Raw genomic sequence first — 18,691 nt, forward strand, 5'->3', positions numbered from 1 at the left:
AATGTATCAAGCGCTTGAAGGAGTCGAAATTCGAGATGAACTAATATAGCAAGGATGTGCTAAAAGAAAAGTGGAAATCGACTAAATGCAAGTATATTATGAGACAGACATGGGAAAGGAGGCATGACAAGATAATGAAGGTTTAGCAAATCAAAGGGAATAAGTTTTGTCAATGCAATACATTGTGTTCCGGGCTATGATTCGAATCGCTCGTACCAGAGAAATTTTTTATTACAATTAAATATGCAGCCAACGTACCCCAAAAAGGTAACAGAAGAAGTGAGAAGGGCTACAAGTGACCAAGGATAAGTATCAGGGACAGTCGAGATTAGTAAAGAGAAATCGTAGCACTGGAAGAGATGAGAGTTTTAAAAGAGGAATATTTATAGGAATTTCAATGATCGTCAAAAGAAAGAAAGACAGTATGCCTATGGATAGCGCGACAGCAGTACTGCCTGAGATTAGGAATACCTTATGCGTCGTGAAATCATAAGTCACCGTTTATATTAAATCGTGAAGAGTATATGTCATAGGACCATATAAATAATCGTCCTGATGAAATGGCTAGTAAAATGGTGTGGGGACGATAATAATTATTTGAAGAAGAATGAAAGCTAGTTAAGTCTCAATTAGCCGTTGGTATAAGAGAGCTAAGGACTTAAAGAGGGAAGCATACTCGTATTGAAAGGAAGTTGTGATTAAGTAAGATTTTATTATAGTCTCATGCTTATGAGTCATTTTGTAAATATGGTAAGATTTGAGGAGAGGAAATTGGAGGAAAGATTCAACCATGGATTTGAAGATATTTTGAATAGTAGATTAACTGGAGATATGATCATTAGTATGTTGTAAGTATAATGTTGTTATAGGGGATAACAACGATGATAAGAAAATGTTGTATACAAGTGTATAAGAAATGGTGTTGAGGATTGTTGTATGGGTCGAATTGAGTCTCATTTGAATATAAATCCCTTGGCTATGGTATTTTTGACGCATTGGATGAGTAACCTGAAGTAAAGTAATTAATGAGAATAATGAGCCCTTAGCAAGGAAATGCTATTGCAAACCATCTGGGCACTACCATAGGTGGAACTATGATGACAATGCGAGGAATTAAAGAGTCCGACCAAAGAATTAAAAAGGAGATGAGATGATATGTATGTAAAATCGATTAGTACTAAGAGGAATAATCTAAAGTAGCACTAGAGAAGCGAGCAAGAAAAAGTGCCACAGCCGAATAATAAATTTGTCCACTAGCAGAGAAATAGAGGGCTGCGAAACAGGAGGAACTAAGTCAACGGAAGGTGAAGTCATAGAAGTAGACGAAGATAAGATCGCAAGAAAAGGATTCAAGGATGTAAATAAGGGAGATGGACATTTAAGGAATTAGGAGATCCGCTTGATTGATAAACTGAAATGACAGATGAGTGCGTCAAACTATGGGAAAGACTTATTAATTGAGAGTCGGGCAAAGGTTAAAAGTAAAAGGAGAACCCCAAAGGAAATGATCAAAGGATATCGCGTTTGATTAGAACAATCGGGTGACAATGAAACCTCGTAGAACAAGCAACATGATGACTCTTATTGAAAAAGAAATGAATGAAGGTTATTGGAAAAGAAATGAATGAAGGTTATAGACAAAGGAAAGAATGAAAAGATCCGAATTCGCTGCATGACTAGGAATCTTGGTTATTCTTCGACAAACTTCTGAATTCACCCCTAATTTATTAGCCGAACTAAAGATCAGAAACTTTAAGAGTAAATTGAAGGAAAGGAATCAATAAAGAAAAGATTTGAGATGTTTTGATATAAGTACAAGAATTACCGTTAGTTAGCCAAGTGCCAAAAGTCCAATTGAAGGAAAGAAAAATTAAGCGAGACATTCCGATGTTAAACTAGTTGAAAGATAAAGTACCGTAAAGATTAATTCGACTACTATAGAAAGGAAAGGATGATAAAATGTGACCAGTCTTGAGGTTATCTTTAAGGGAGGAAGAATAAGAATAAGTAAACTCCAAGAAGACAAAGGTCTGGGACATCTGTAAAACGTAAGAAAGGTACGTGGAGATCGAAGATAACAAGAATTTCTGAATAAAAAGAAGATGGAATCAAAATTGGATAAATGTATGTGGTAAGTACTGGATAAAAAAGCATACAAGAATGTAAACGGAGGTTGAAGAGACAACGAGAACGATAAAGCATGAAGAGTTAGTAGACAGACAGATAATAAGAAAAGGGACTACCTTGAGTACGGGCATAAATTTCGGCTACAAAAGAAGAAGGATAAATTGCGTAATTCGGATAATTTCAGTTTTAAATGAGCAAGTAATACTGCAAGTAAGTAAAGTAAATACTGACAAATACAAGTAAGAACATTGACATCTACCTCAGAGCGAACTCTACCTCAACATTCGAGGATGAATGTTTTTGAAGGGGGGAGGAATGTTACACCCCGCACTTTCAGAGCATGAGAATGCCACGTACTTCACCGTAGTAATGGAGTGTCGGAGACGTCCCATGAAGTTTTGGAAGGTACAAGCCATGGAAAGTACGTAACAATGAAGTAAAGGATGAATTACGATCTCATAAGTCGTAACCGGGAAGGACAACCTTGAAACACAAGAACATGACCATTATCGAGTATAATAAATGATAAATATCATATAGGGGAGTTTTGGAAGATTCCGGGACCAAGCAAATCAAAGAAAATAAATTTGTCAAAAATTTGGAAAAAGTTGGCAGAATTAAGGACAGAATTTTGGGTCAACTTTGGAGGGATATATATCCAGGCATATTAGAAATTTTAAGGTGCTTCAAAAGCCTAAAATGAAGCTCTTCGAGTCTAGTTTCCAACGCAACAAACCGCTCGTCGATACGACGTCGGAGTAGAGAATTATGGACGTTACAAGTTAGGTGGGCAGAGCAGGGCGTGCTGCTACAGTGCTACAGTGCCACCGACTTTGGCACACTATATAAGGGTTAAAACCCCTCCTTTTTTGTCATAATAATTTCCCATATATTCCAGAAAATTCAGCCACATATGAGAGCATATATATAACATAAAAGTGAGGATTTTGAGAGATTTCAAGTTACGGAGTATTAATCGAGGTCCCATACAACGTGTAGTCACGATTATAGTTTTGTCTTGCGTTGGATTCGGCTTGGACTCAAAGTAAATATTGAAGATATTGCTGCTCTAGCAAGAATAAGGTATGAATCTCTCATTATTAATATTAATTTCAGTTTATTTACGGAGATAAAGTTATTAAATAGTCGTATAATAAGTTGGATAGTTGAGAAACTTGGAAAACATTGTGTGAGAGATGTTTTATGGAGCCTATTGGTCAAATACTTGATAATGTTGATATGATATTGGTTATTTTTGTTGTTGTTGTCGGTCATTGGATTGTGATTTTTGAGGAAAATTGCTAAACTATTTTTTTTTCAAAAAAGAATCACTAATCGAAGTATTTATTTTTCTAGTTTTCGGTAAAATATAATTTTTATTTGAATGGACTTCATTTAAATCGACAAAGTCCATCGGTCTTTGTGTTCCAAGACACTATTTTCTAACATTATCAAGTCCGTAGTTTTTTCCTACGCCTTTTTTTCCTATAATCGACTAACGTCCTTCGGTTTGTCCCAAGTTATTTGACCGATCTAGAGTTCTCGCTAATTTTTTTTTTTCTTTTTTTTCATAGTTCTAAATGGAATATTAAATTGAAGGCTTAAGATAAGGATGTGACATTTATGTTAACTTGTGGCAGCCTAACAATAGTATGAATGGTTTACATGTAGATTTATGAGTTTGGAAGGATAATATTGGTATTTTTGTTGTTGTTGTCGTTGAATAGTATAAACAAGGAGACCAAAAAGTATGTTAAGGCTATTCCTCTTTCTTTTAAAGGCATGATTCTTTTCCTACCAACCCATGCATGAATTCCATAAAAATCCTCGTTTCCAAGAATGTTAGAGATTCATGACTCTTAAAGTTTTTTATTTTTTTATTTTTATTTTTTATGATGCTAAAGATGAATAATTTTTTTTATGATAACCATGACGGTGATTATGAGGGATTTATTTATCAAAGCTCCAAGGCACACGGATTTCATGTTATTATGAGGTGATTTTATTCATAGAGATTTCCAAGTACATGAGCTTTATATTATTATGAGATGATTGAGCTTACTTTGCAATTTCTTAATTTCCTTCATTGTTGATAATCTCACCTTATAACCCTTGTTCCTTCAAGGTGGGATAAATGATGATGATTGATCCATAATATAATCGGAGGCTACCGACTTTACGTCACTCCGATATAGTTGTGGCTTGTGGATTGGACTCTCATGCATGCTTTATATATATGTATGTATTTTCTCACACCGCGCCGTGTTATAGTCGGCCGGGCATGGCACGTAGATGTGCACACCACTAGGTGGGCATGTTATGATATTGCCCCGGATGCGGGCTAACGATGATAACACCGAGCCTTAATGTCCGGGCATGATACTATATATATGACACCGAGCCTTAATGGCCGGGCATGGTACTATGTATATGTATAGAAATGTTTTTTTTTTTTTTTAAGGCTAAGCATGCATGACATCCGCCTTATGAGGCATCCAGATGTACAGGTTATCTCTCTTATTCCATGTTACCTTCCATATCTATATTATGTTGTTATTCATGCCTTACATACTCACTACATCATTCGTACTGACGTCCCTTCTTGTGGACGTTGCGCTCATGCCCGCAGGTAGGCAGGGAGATGGATCAGACCCGTAGGTGTTCTATCAGCGGATTCTCAAGAGCACTCCACTTACTTCGGAGTTACAGTCTATTTGGTATTGTCCTTATGATCATTGTATTCTATGTAGAGGCTTGTAGACGTGTGTGTACAGTTAGATGTTTTATAGCTCCACTGGTTCATATTATTGTATAATATATTGGTGGCCTTGTCAGCCTTATTTTGAGCTCTTGATACTTTACTGTTAGCCTTGTCGGCTTTATGATATACGTTATGTTGTGGCGACCTTGTCGGTCCACATATGTACATATGTGCTGAATGATCGGATATTCCTATGTTGGGCCTTTTCTGCGTGCAGGTGTTCTTTGAGTTACAGTTTATAATGTTCAAAGTAACGGATAAGTCGGTGGTTCCCGGCCTATGGGTCGGAGCCCGTCATACTCCTCGTAGGGGTGTGACATTTTCCAACCAAATTAGGAAAAATCATTCTAAGCTTTTCTAAGCCTTAGAATATTTTATCTGAGAACACCCATTTAGTCTCAACTAGCTTTCCTATTTCTAACTCAAGCTATTAGATGAGGGTTATGCCTCAAATTGTTGCTATTAACTCTTTTCCTAACCTCTACTTTCTTTTCCAAACAAAGTAATGGTAATAAGGCACAAGTAATGTTGTACACCATCACAAGACATTGAAGCATGAAAAGTTAATAGAAAACACATTTGGCATATAAATGAAGTGTGAATATGAAACCCAATCACATAACTAACACATTTGGTCCCACAACCTTAGCTAAATGAGTTTTGCCACTAATATTCATTACACATAAAGTAAAAGCATAAAGAGTATTCATAAATTAAAGCTTACAAAAGTCTTAAATGGAGGAGATGACAAAAGTGGAGAATCTCTTAAAAAGCTTCAACCACCACTAATAAATGAGCTCCACAAAAAGACAACTTTAAAAAGTGTAGAATAATGAATCCAAAACCCTAGAATTCTATTTATAGAAGTGCCAAAATGGGAGCAAATTCTGGACAAAAATACCACTGCGCGTCTGATGCTAATCGACTCGCAGGTTGCACTAAAGTCATCGCGGTGCGGCGATTCCGGCGGTATGGTGCGGCACGTCTTTACGCACAAGTGCGGCTCGCATGCACCACATGCGACTTCGGATGTGGTGCTCGCAAGTGCTACACCACTATTTTCAATTCTTCAACATATACGTCATCAAATCTTTACATTTTTATGCGACTCGCGTATTTATGGTGTCTTGGTGCACTTTGGCTTGTATTTGCTTCATTTTGCTTCCAACACTTGTTATTCTACAAATTAACACAAAAACACGAAAAGTGACATCAAAAGTACTTGAGGATTCACAAAAGATTAAGCAATATTGGCATTGAATGTGCCGTAATTTCACGGCACATCAGATATATATGTTCAAGGGTCGGGCTAGTACAGATATTTAATACAGTAGTTGCGAGTTGATTGGAGGGCATATCATCAACAACATACCAAATATAATCCCACAAGTGGGGTCTGGGGAGGGTAGAGTGTACACAGACATTACCCCTACCTTGGGAGGTAGAGAGACTGTTTTCGATAGGCCCTCGGCTCATAATAAAACAATAATAAAGCAAGTAAAATAGGAAAAAGGAGGGCATATCATGTCGCACTATAGAAGGGCTGCCCGATGCACGAAGCATCCCACGTTCACGCAGGGTCCGGGGAAGGACCGCGCCCCAAGGGGTGTGATGTCGCACTATATCATACATGATCAACTCAACAAAGAAAATAGTTTTCTGGCTTCATAACAATTTGTAGTGACTCAGAAATCAGTTACACCTCAGTTTCAAACTAGTTGCGGTCGGATATAGGAACCATCTATATCCTTTCGGCGTATTATTTATCATAGTTAGACTATTTTTACGCTAAAGGTAAGCTGAATTGAAACTGGTTATACTCTACGTATAGGTAGAGTTATAATGGCAAAAGATAATTAACCAAAAACTCACGTTAACAAATTATGTGGGACCATATATAATAGCTATATCTGCTTCTTACCTAAATAACCTGCTACTTCTGAAACCCCACATGTTGTAAAACTCCTAATTCTTATTGTCGATGAATTGGTTTCTGACATCTTTCACCTGATATGGAGCTTAATCACCAAATAATAGTTTCATAAAATGATTGCATGTGTTAAAAGTTAATATATATAACTTGAAATAAAAAGAAAATATGTCGTCTACACTTCAATTACACTCAATAGAAAATCCATCCGACTAACTAGATACTTTGAAATCATACCATCTGAACGTATCACTTGGATAAGGAGTAACACGAATTTCAGTTGAATCATAAATTAGTTTTCTGCACGATTTGTCAATCGTTAGTTCTGAGTCCTTTTCATGGTACTTTGTGTTGTCCATTACTCTGGCTCATACAGTCCAATTTCAAAAGTTACATTGGAAGCTTAAAATAATTTCCGTGTAGATTATTTTTCTCTTAAAGCAGGCACAAACAATATAGTAACAAAGTAGGGGTGCTCAAGGAAAACGGAAAAGCTGAACCAAAAATGAATCTAACCGAATGAAAAGGACATATATTTGGTTTGGTATTGAACAGGAAAAAATTGATCCAAACCGACATTTTTTTATAGATCATTTAAAAGTTTATATTATCTTTTATAAAATGTAGGCTAAGATTATTCGTGATTCTTGCTTGAAACTTAATATATTTAATATGATTATTATAAAGGATCAATTTTTGTTTATTTAAATGCGGGAATTTGACGTGTACGGTCACTTTCTTAGCAAGCATTTTTTCATTACGTCAATCTCTGTCTTTTATTTTCACAAGCCAAGATTTATTAAACTAATTATCATTTGATATTGTTTTATGAATAATTCTTAAAATAGAGAAACATATCATTGTTAAGGTTCATACTGAGTTTTGCGGTTATATTGAATTTTTTAGGAATGATTTGTGTATTCATTTTAATTATTATATATAAGCTACCCGGTACCTGTGCTGGTGGGTGGTAGCAGGTACCCCGTGGAATTAGTCGAGGTGCATGCAAACCGGACACCACAGTTATAAAAGAATTTATTAAAATTTGGTAGTCTTAAAAGTATTAATGTATATATTAATGTTCGTCAGCGTAATGAGAGGGAATAATTATCATGTACTATGGAGAAAATTTCTAATATAAGAATATTGTATTTCATTTGCCAATAAGGTATATTGTTAGTCTGGTTTTGGTTTTGATGAAAACCGAATCAAACCCCCATGAACACCCCCTAAATAATGGATACTAAAAGACAGATCATGGATCATGGTTAATGAAAGGGAATAATTATCATTTGTACTATGGGGAAAATTTTCTCACATAAGAATATTTCTCAGATTATTCGTCCGTTATGGAAAAGTTTATCCACAAATATGATAGATTGAATTGAATGAATTTGATTGTATTTCATTTGCCAAGAAGAAAACGAAAAACCAAAGCAGAAAATGTATATAGTTGGTCTGGTTTTGGTTTTGGTTTTGATGAAAACCGAATCAAACCCCCATGGACACCCCTATTAAATAATGGATAATAAAGGAAAATAATAACGAAAAGTTTCATCATATTTGCAACAACTTAAAATTAATGCAAACATGCTAAATCTTCATTTGATTATGAGTCCGTACGTGCAATTACTTCAACATTACAAGAGATAACACTTGAAGTTATAGAAGTTACAAACTTTCCTTTCAGTCATAATGCATTTCATTGTGAGACACTGAGTTTGGATTATCTTCTTATGTACAATCAGTAGTATAACTATGTGAACTTTCACTTTTTGGAGAACTGTTACCTGGTAAACACTCAAAATGAGGCATATCTTGCTTCATTTTCTCAAGTTGATCAAGTTCAACTGCCACCTCTTTCATGCATGGCCTTTTCCTGGCATTAAAATTTAAGCATCTCTTGGCAAGCTTGGCCACAGCAAAAATCACATGTTCATCCGCAACTTCTTTTACAATTTTAGTGTCTACGATCTCGAATATGCGATTTTGTTTCAATGATAATGTGAAACGTCTGACCAAACCTGGATCTTCTATTTCGCTTGAAGAGGCAGCTCTTTGACTTGTTAGCAGCTCAGCAAGGATTACACTGAAGGCATAGACATCACATTTGTCGGTAAGTTGACCTGATCGGAAGTATTCTGGTGCTATGTAACCAAATGTACCCCCTACTAGTGTTGTTAAATGAGTCTTGTCAACAGATAAAAATCTCGAAAGTCCAAAATCAGAAACCACTGCTCTAAAATTATCACCTATTAATATGTTGCTTGATTTTATATCTCTGTGAAGAATGGTGGTAGAAGCACATGAGCGCATGTAAGAAAGTGCCCCTGCTATTTCTGCAGCAATTCTTAAGCGATGATCCCACGATAATATTATTGCTGGGTGTGAAAGAATCTGAACATCCAACTCAGACTTTGAGAGAGTGGGGTTAGAACTGTGACTAAGTGTCACACCCCGATCCTGATAGGGTATGATGGGCACCCGACCCTTACTTAGAGTCGAGCGAACCCACTGGCTCTCGTTATACTCATAGTCTCATTGGGCCCTTAGTCATGGAATGAAATGCATGAAGAAAGTTTTTCAGAAAAACATTCTTTCCGTCTTTATCAAATCAAGTAAGATCTGAGATCATATAAAATCTGCAAAGTAATGCATGATAATACATTGGCTTACAGAGCCGCTTGCAAAACTGACATACTATATACGTGACTCACGTACGCAAAGTCTCTAACATAAATCGTTATACCATGGCATGGATACTGTGACTCGGCAACACTCCGGAAAGAAATGGAGCTCGCCAATCCAGCTGGAACATCTTCTAGCCATATCCTCTACTCGTCTGTATACACCTGCGTGGCATGAAACGCAGCGTCCACAAGAAGGGACGTCAGTACGAATAATGTACTGAGTATGTAAGACATGAATAATATCATAATATAGATGCGAGAAGTAACAATGAGCAAGAGAGATAACTCGAACACCGATGACTCGTAAGACGGATGTCATGCATGCTTAGCCTTTAAAAAAAACATTTCATACATATACTTAGTAACATGCCCGGCCATAAAGGCTCGGTCTGATATGTAAATAGTAACCTGCCCGGCCGTTAAGGCTCGGTGTGATATATAAATAGTATCATGCCCGGCCATTAAGGCTCGGTGTTATCATCATTAGCCTGCGTCCAGGCCTCCCGCGTCCGGGGCAATATCATAACATGCCCACCGGTGGTGTGTGCACATCTACGTGCACCGTCCGACTATAGCGCGCGCGGTGTGAGAAAATACATACATATATATAAAGCATGCATAAGAGCCCAATCAAAGCCACAACTGTATCGGAGTGACGTAAGGTCGGTAGCCTCCGATTATATTATGGAATAATTATCTTCGCTTTGTCTCACCTCGAAGGAACAATTGATTTAAGGTGAGACTATCAATGGAGAATAGAAATAAGAGCAAGCATAGAATAAGACCATAAATCTCATAGGGCATCAAGTCATGTACTTTTGGAATCTTAAACGAAATAGTCATCATTCATGAACAAAATTGAGACATCAAGAAATAGTTCAACGATCTCATATCGTCATCGAAAACATAAACTTGAAACCTTTAAACATGAAATCATCCTCATCATTTTCATCATAATAATATATAGCTCCGGTACATGGAAATCTCTGTGAATAAAATTATCTCATAACAACATGAAATCCGTATGCCTTGGAGCTTGGATAAATAAATCTCTCATGATCATCATCATGGTTATCATATAAGAAATTATTCAACTCTACCATTATAGAAACTTTAGAAGTCATGAATCTCTAACATTCTTGGGAATGAGAGTTTTCATGGAATTCAAGCATAGTTTGGTAAGAAAGAATCATGCCTTTGGGAGCTCAATAACATCATAAGGGTCGCGAGACTCGTGGATTTCTAGCATTTGCGGAAACAATGATATTATGGTAGGACATAAAGGTTTATAACGAAAGGATCATGCCTTTAGAAAGAAGGGGACTAGCCTTAACATACCTGGAAGATAATTCTCGACTTCCAACTTACTTCCTGTCTTGCAACTCTCTTAAGAATTATTCGTAGCCTCGTAATCTACATATGTAACCATTCATTCTATTGTTAGAATCATCGTCATATGCTCGTCTTAAACACTTAATGAAAGCCCTTTTAAATTCTGTCGAAATTCGGGCAGCATTTCCCCTGTTTATATGCCTAGCCCGAGATTCCAATTCAACAACCAACACAACAATGACAATACCAACATCAATACAATCATTTCCATATCAATATACTTCCTAAAACATCCCACACGATGTTTCCTAAATTTCTCAACTAACCCACTTGTAATATGACTATTTAATAATCTTTACTTTCGTAAAGAAGTTGAAATTAATACCAACACATCAATAGCATCATCCTCAACATTCTACAAGATGAATATATACATATTTTATCCAAAATTTTTATCAAACCTCAATCCATAATTCAACAACCTCAACACAACAAAATATAACCTTTATTCTTGCAATTATTCCTTAATCCATATTGATAAAGAAATAAATTCAATGATTCATACTTGTATTTACCAAAGTAACAAGATCTTAAATTTTCACTTGCTCCCAAGCTCCTCCAACTCCAAAATGAAATCATAATCGAGTCTACGCGTTGCCCGGACCTCGATTGATATCCCGTAGTTTGAAATTTTGCCCAAAATCTTCAATTTTTGTGTGATGAAGGAGCCTTTTTAATGGCTGAATTTTCTGGAACATTGTAGCATTTTTTTGTGATGAAAATGGGGGTTTTTAGCCCTTTTATAGTGGGTGGGCCGACGGTACTGTAGCTACAGTACTGTTGCAGTACTGTAGCAGTGCTGTTTCTGCATCGACAGTCCAGTTTGTAACGTTTATAATTCTCTACTCCGGCGTCCTATCGACGAGCGGTTTATTGCATTACAAACTAGACTCGACGAGCTACATTTTAGGCTTTTGAAACGCCTTAAAACTCCATATATACTGGGAGATATGCTCCTCCAAAGTTGACTAAAAATCCATCCAGCATTTCTCAAATGTTCGTCGAACTTATTTTCTTCAATTTGTTCGATCTCGAAATATTCCGAAACTCTCCACACATGATATTTATCACTTATTATACTAATGATGGCCATGTTCTCGTGTTTCAAAATACTCTTTCCCGACTACGACTTACGAGATCGTAATTCACCCTTTTCTTCCTTGTTACGTACTTTCCATGGCTTGTGCCTTTCAAAACATCATGGGACATCTCCGACACTCCATTACTATGGTGAGGCGCATGTCATACTTATGCTCCGAAATTGCGGGGTATAACACTAAGGTTTCCGTGAATATGGGATGACAAGGTTCCATTCGAGATGTACTTATAAACTAATAATGGGACTTGAGTTTCTAAGCAACAGCCAAGTACCTGTTGAAAATAGTAAACTCAAATGTTAAAATTATGATTAAACTGCTAAGTTCATTTGTATCTTGAGCTATTTTCAGTGCTTAAAGTGAGTGACTTTTGACTTATCCTAAATTGTTCATTAATTATGATTGTGAATAGGAGCAAGAGTTGATGTAGTAGCTCCGTGTGTGCGTGCGTGTGTAAGTCTAGTGTGTTATTTCGTAAGAGTATATGAATTTTTCTATTATTGTTAGTGTGTTATGTTCACCTCCCTCTTCCATCCTGTTTATGCATTATAGGTTTTTTAATCTTTGAATTGTGGTGTTCTCTTCTTCCACTTATAATAAAATGGTAGTAAGAGCCTAATTCAAATGTCAAGAGTACCTTGGCAATGTGTCTGTGATTTATTTGGGACAGAATGAGTATCTCATTTATAAACTGTTCAATTTGATCTTCATTCACTGCATTGGATTTCTTCACTGCTACAATGCTTCCATCTGATAACATTCCTTTGTAGACAGTCCCAAGCCCTCCTTTACCAAGAATTCGAATTTCATTGAAATTGTCTGCTGCTTTCTCCAGCTCCTCTTTCAAAAAGTGTTTCAACAAAGAGTCACTCGTGCTTTCTCCATTTAAGGGAATACGTTGTCGTAAAAGCAATCCACCATTCCTCTTGAAAAACTTTTGTTTAGCCTTCTTTTCTTCCCTCTTCCGGAGCCATTTGCGTAGCCAAAGACAAACTGCTACCAGGATTGCCAAAGTAAATGCTGCTCCAATACCTGCTTGTGAGCAAACCAATTTCTTTATAAACATACATAAATCCATATTTAAAATCTTTGAGAAATTTCTGGAAATGCAAAGAACACACTGAACTGGTGCTCCTCCTACTTCCCCTACGTCTCCAGGCCCCTTTGTAATTTGAAAACTTATATTATGTTGAATTTCTAATTAGAATGAATGTCATAAAGATTTTAGTTAGGTCGTAACTTGAAAAGGATCATGAATCTATTTGACAGTTCAAAGGAATAACTTGTCTCAAATAAAAAGTTATAGAAAACATAATTTACTTTAACAAAGAAAAAAGAGGGGAAAAAAAAGACAAAGAAGAGAGTTATACGATACCCAAGGAAATTTGTATAGGTAGCATGTGTTTATTTGGCTCGCAAAGGAAACCGCCAGGAGTATTAACACAGCGAGCTTTGTTGGGACAACGCTTCCATTTTGAACTTGCACACTCGTTGATGTCTGTGGAAATTAAAAAGGAATCATCCGTAAAAACAGAGATAAGTGTTGACACGTAATTTTGACCCTCCTTTTCTTTCAATTAATTTTCTTGAGCTTCTATGTTATTAATAAACTAAATACTTTATTTTCACTATTTTTAATGCTACTACTATTAATATTATTATTGTCCTTTTATTGTCATCTTGACTATTTTATTATCAACAACACTAGTATTGTTTTATCACCATTTTTAATAGATTGTGGTTATTTCATATCAAGATTCGACTTGTTAAATTAATTATAAATCCACATTTTATTAGTATCTACATGCATGGTGAGGTTATAATATTAGTACTTTATTAATCGTCGATTGCCATCACATAATAATATATTGCACTTGTTATTAAGCCCAATGGAAGCCATTACAAGATCCATAATAGCTCACATTTTAACTCAAAGTAAGCCCAAATTAGCCCAAGACATAACAGCCCATGTTTATGTATTCTAGGTCTTTTCCAAACAATAAAAATACCAAAATACTCCTCATTTAAATGCAGTCAGCTGCCTTCACGTGATTTTTGAAAAAATCAAAAAGGCTTTCCACTTTCTACCACTTTCTCTTTGTCTTTCTATGATAACAGATTTGTTGCACCATTTTGGTGAAAAAACGTCCACCAACAAAGCTGCCTTCACGTGATTTTTGAAAAAAATCAAAAGCATATAAAGTTAAGAATAAATGACTTATACCCACTTTCTACCAAGTATCTCTTTGTCTTTCTATTGCAAAACAGATTTGTTGCACCATTTAAGTGTTAGCCCTGAAAAAACGTTCACCAACAATCTAGCTGCTTTCTTCCTTTCTATGCTGCCATTGTTTGGCCGGTGAGAAGCTCCAATTACCCGTGATAATCTAAAATTGAATCTCTAAAAAAAATTTTGAATTTAAAAGGTCTCAAAAACCGGAGAGCTTTTCTCTGGAAAAAAAAGATACCTTAAGCAGTCAGCCAAGAAAAGAACGGGGGGGAGAACATCATTGAAATCTTACCATACACAACATTTCATCTTTTACTACTACTCTAAACTTTGGGATCTTTCAAACTTTTCATTCGCTCGGATTTGTTCATAACGAGAGAGTAGATTCGAGGCTGTCGTTCTTGTTCACTGCACCAACAAAAGGTTCGTGAATCTTAAATTTTGCTGCTAATGTGAAATAAATGTTCCTGTTTTAGATAAAATCTTGAGTTAGAGTTTCTCTCGTTTAGGAATCATGCTTCGGCATTTTCTTTATCTAATAGTGTTCTTCCGATTTTTTAAAGCTCTGTTTGAGATAGCTCTTATGGAACGACTACTTGTTTTGAATAAACTTTAAGTCTTGCAAATTTTGTGCTTTAGTTTTCATTGGAAAATCATGAAAGAGATATTTTGCTCAGCTTTCTGTTAGTCGCGGATACTGTTAGGATTCAAGTTTGTTAGTTTAATACCTAGTAGCATTATTGCAATATGACTTCGGGATATCCATTCCCCAGTTAGAGAAAATATGTCTCTAATTGAATCTATATTATGTGGTACGTTAGCTATAAATATGTAGCAAGTGTAGCTGTGACATTTCGTAATGATTTCAAGATGTTTAGCTAAGTGAGAATATACAGTTATTCTTGGCTCATTAGAGGAATTACAGATTATGTTTAGAAATCAAGGAAATTGATACTCAACTTGCTTCTCTTTTGATCGTTGGTTTTGTTTAGGTCCGAGACATGGATCTGCATCGGTAGTTTAGTTATTAAAGAATCATGTTTAATTCACTTTGCTTATCTGGTGTATACTTATGGATCTTTTATAGAAAATGACATCATTTGTTAAAATTAGAAGTGATTTCCGAAAGGGCATAGAGTATGTTTTCTTTGTTTATTCGCCTGTCGTGTTTAGTGTGAAACCGAATTAATTGTTCTCGTCTTTATGTACTTAATCATGTATATATTTGCAGTGTCTTCCTTGGGCTTACATGTTGCTGTGAATTGAATGATAATGTTGCTTTACTCATTTTTTTTTTTATAAAAAGAATCATATCATTGTTCTAATCTTTCGTTATTTTTTTTTATTTGTTGCATGACACATCGGAGCCGAAGAGTTCCACTTTGGGACTCGACGTCACCGCAAGGCTTGAAATATACATCTACATCTCCTCCAGGGCCTCTCGCTCACCCGAATAGATCCGAACAGAATTTAAGAGGGGCTAGAAAGGGCGGACATCTTGTCGCAAATACCCCTTCAGCTATTTATTTTGGATATTGCAGTGGCTTTTGGTTACTCATTAGAGACTTGAAGTATCCTAACCTTGCGCGATATTTGACTGTCATTTGTGTGAATAACATGACTAACATTTAGGTTTATTTGGTCATACTAAGTTTCACCTACAGTTAGCAGCTAAGAGAGTACTTTGTTTTATTTGACAGTAGTATACCCCCTGTTTTCGTTACTTTAGCACATGGACTAAATTCCTTAAGATGTTTTAAACTTATTTTCTTTTTCAAGTCATCCATTAGAGATCAACAATTTTTAAGTTTGGTTTAAGTCATATGGTTTAGCTGATTTCGTCTTTTAGGTAATCCATCCTTTTTTTAATCCAATTGGAAAAGAATCTATCTCCCCGTATCCGAATACACATCAAATTTTCAAATGCATTGGTCACTTTGGAGTCTTTTTCTGAGTTTGAGTCTTGGTGGGAAATATATTAAACTCCACACTATTTTCAAATATGTTCAAATACGAGGTCATTTTTTTTACTTCAAACGTTAAAATCAGCTAGTACTTTAGAAGTTAATACTTTACAAGGCCCTTAAATTAATATTAAGTCCGGTCGGTTAACCGTCTTTAACGGATCTTAAAGGATGCTTAATACCTTCCCTTTAGATTAATTGAGCCCTTATCTAGAATCTTTTGGTTTCGTAGACTTTAAAACGGAGTTAACTTTGGAAAATAACTTTAATTAACCTTAGGTGCCCTAATTCACCATAAATAATTAGGTGGCGACTTCTTAACTTTAATTAACCCCTGAATTATCGGAATGTTGTAAACCATTTTGACTCCGGTTAAAATGGGGTATAACAATAAGTAACCGAGAAAACAAGACATATTACATGCTAAAACAAGACATATTACATGCTAAAACAAGTTAAGATATTGTTATATTTTTACTACTTCTGTTTTATTTTGTGTGTCTTAGTTTGATTTTTCACGAAGTTGAAAAATATGACGAATGCTTTAGGATCTTGTGGTATTAAACCAAAGGTGCCTATAGCATACCAACAGTACCCTTTGAATCTTATAGTCTTAAACATTCCTTGTCACCTATAAGGGGATGTTATTAAGCGTAACATATGAGAATATCGGGATTAAAACTTATAAATAAAAAGATGACATTATTTTTGAAATAGACTAATAACAAAAGTAAGATATGAAAGTTGGGAGTAATACACAGAGATTAATCCCAAAACAAAAAAGAGAAATGGACAGGGGAATTAGTACCTTGGCATCCATGAGGGAGGTAAGGGTTACCTGGATAACCAGTGGAACAACTGCATCGGTATCCCCCAGCAGGTCTAGTTGTGTCATTGATGCACCTACTATTTTCTCCACACAGATAATATTCCTCTTTACACTTATCAAGTATTGGGTGAAGTTAGACTCAGAAATGCCCTTTTCCACAATAAAGAGATAGGTGCAATTGCTAGATTTCCACGACGTGTTTTCCGTGTTCATTGTTTGTATAGACGCACTGGACAATCTTGGGAATTTCGAAAATGCAGACTGACAACAACCGTTACTTCCAGTGCAATAAGATGATGAAGCTGAAGAAGATGAAAAGTTATTGGTGATGTTGCTGCAGAAAGAAGCACATCCACTTATAATGTCTCCACTACTAGTGTCTAAATCTTTGACATCAGCATAAATGTCACACCCAATGGCTACTATAATGTTCTTGTTGGAAATACTGAAATACTCATTGGTGGTTAATTGACCAAGTTCATCACTGTATATGTTCTTTCCAGACAATTTGTTGTAGGGGGTAGGACTAAAAGTAAGAACAACCGACAAGGATTCCATTGATATGTGTTGCATAGGATATTTAAGTCTACGACTAAAAGCAGCGTTGTTATTGGAGCTCACTTCAAATTGTTCATTGAAGTAACACCCTTTTCCTATTCCAAATGGATAAGGAATGGTTAAGTTGCCGCATCTCTCAGGGCAGCCAGGCTTTGATGAAGATAATAATGCTGATGATGACCATATTCTTAGAGCTGAAACTTGTGTTGTTTCTTTAAAAAGCAGCCCAATAAGAAGAATAAAAGATGACCAGATGGGAATCTGCATTTTCGTGTATACTGGTACGTACTACTGCCTCATTCTCTGATCTAATCATATCTTATAATGGCACAATTTCTGCAAACATTTTACTTTTGAGGTCAAAGCTGCTAATGCTTCCCCACCTCTCCACAAACAAAAAAGTAGTAATAACTTTACAGGTTTCCATAAATTAAAACTTCAATTTTGATTTTGAAATGTCCTGGTCCAGCATCTCTTTGATTGGATTGGATACATACCTTCACTATCTAGTGGATTTATGTGGATATTTTTTCTTCACTTTTCTTTTTCCTTCATTTTTGTCTTTTGTTTGGTTTTGGTTCTTATGGGATGGTTGTTTCTGTTATTTGGAATCTCTCTCTAATAGAAATTGATACTCATGTATTGTCTATTATTTTTTTCTTACCATGTGAATGAAAAAGGTTCTTTGAACATATCGTTTTTGTTGAGAATTGATTCAAAAATATTTGACCAAGACTTCAAGAGTTTGTTAGTTTCCTTTATTTAAGCAAGTTTAGTTATTGCTACAGATAATTAGCAAATTAGTGGACCTAGATTTTAGTATTTCCAGTTTCATTGTAAGCTATTTATAAATGATGCTTGTTAACTTAAGTGATTCATCGAGAAAGACAAAGAATTGCGATTTTTCATCTCTTTTGCTCTATTTTCTGTTCACTTTCTCCTTCGATTTCCATTTCTTATCCAACAAATCTGGTATCGAATCCCGGTTCTTTTTAAAAATTGAGTGAATCGTGAGGTTTATATCAATTGAGTATTGGAGAGAAACAAGAGAGGAAGTGTGAGAGCAAAAAGAAAAATGGCAGTGAATGGTATTTCATCATCTTTACAGCCACT

At 35.7% G+C, this 18,691-nt stretch overlaps 1 pseudogene; it reads right to left on the reverse strand.

Annotated features, from left to right (window-relative positions):
* Nucleotides 1-8,380: 8,380 nt before the first annotated feature.
* On the reverse strand, nt 8,381-17,878 carry LOC132040924 (wall-associated receptor kinase-like 1; annotated as a pseudogene).
* Nucleotides 17,879-18,691: the final 813 nt, after the last annotated feature.

The sequence above is a fragment of the Lycium ferocissimum genome, chromosome 12 (assembly GCF_029784015.1).
Source record: "Lycium ferocissimum isolate CSIRO_LF1 chromosome 12, AGI_CSIRO_Lferr_CH_V1, whole genome shotgun sequence".
NCBI classification, from domain to species: Eukaryota; Viridiplantae; Streptophyta; class Magnoliopsida; order Solanales; family Solanaceae; genus Lycium; species Lycium ferocissimum.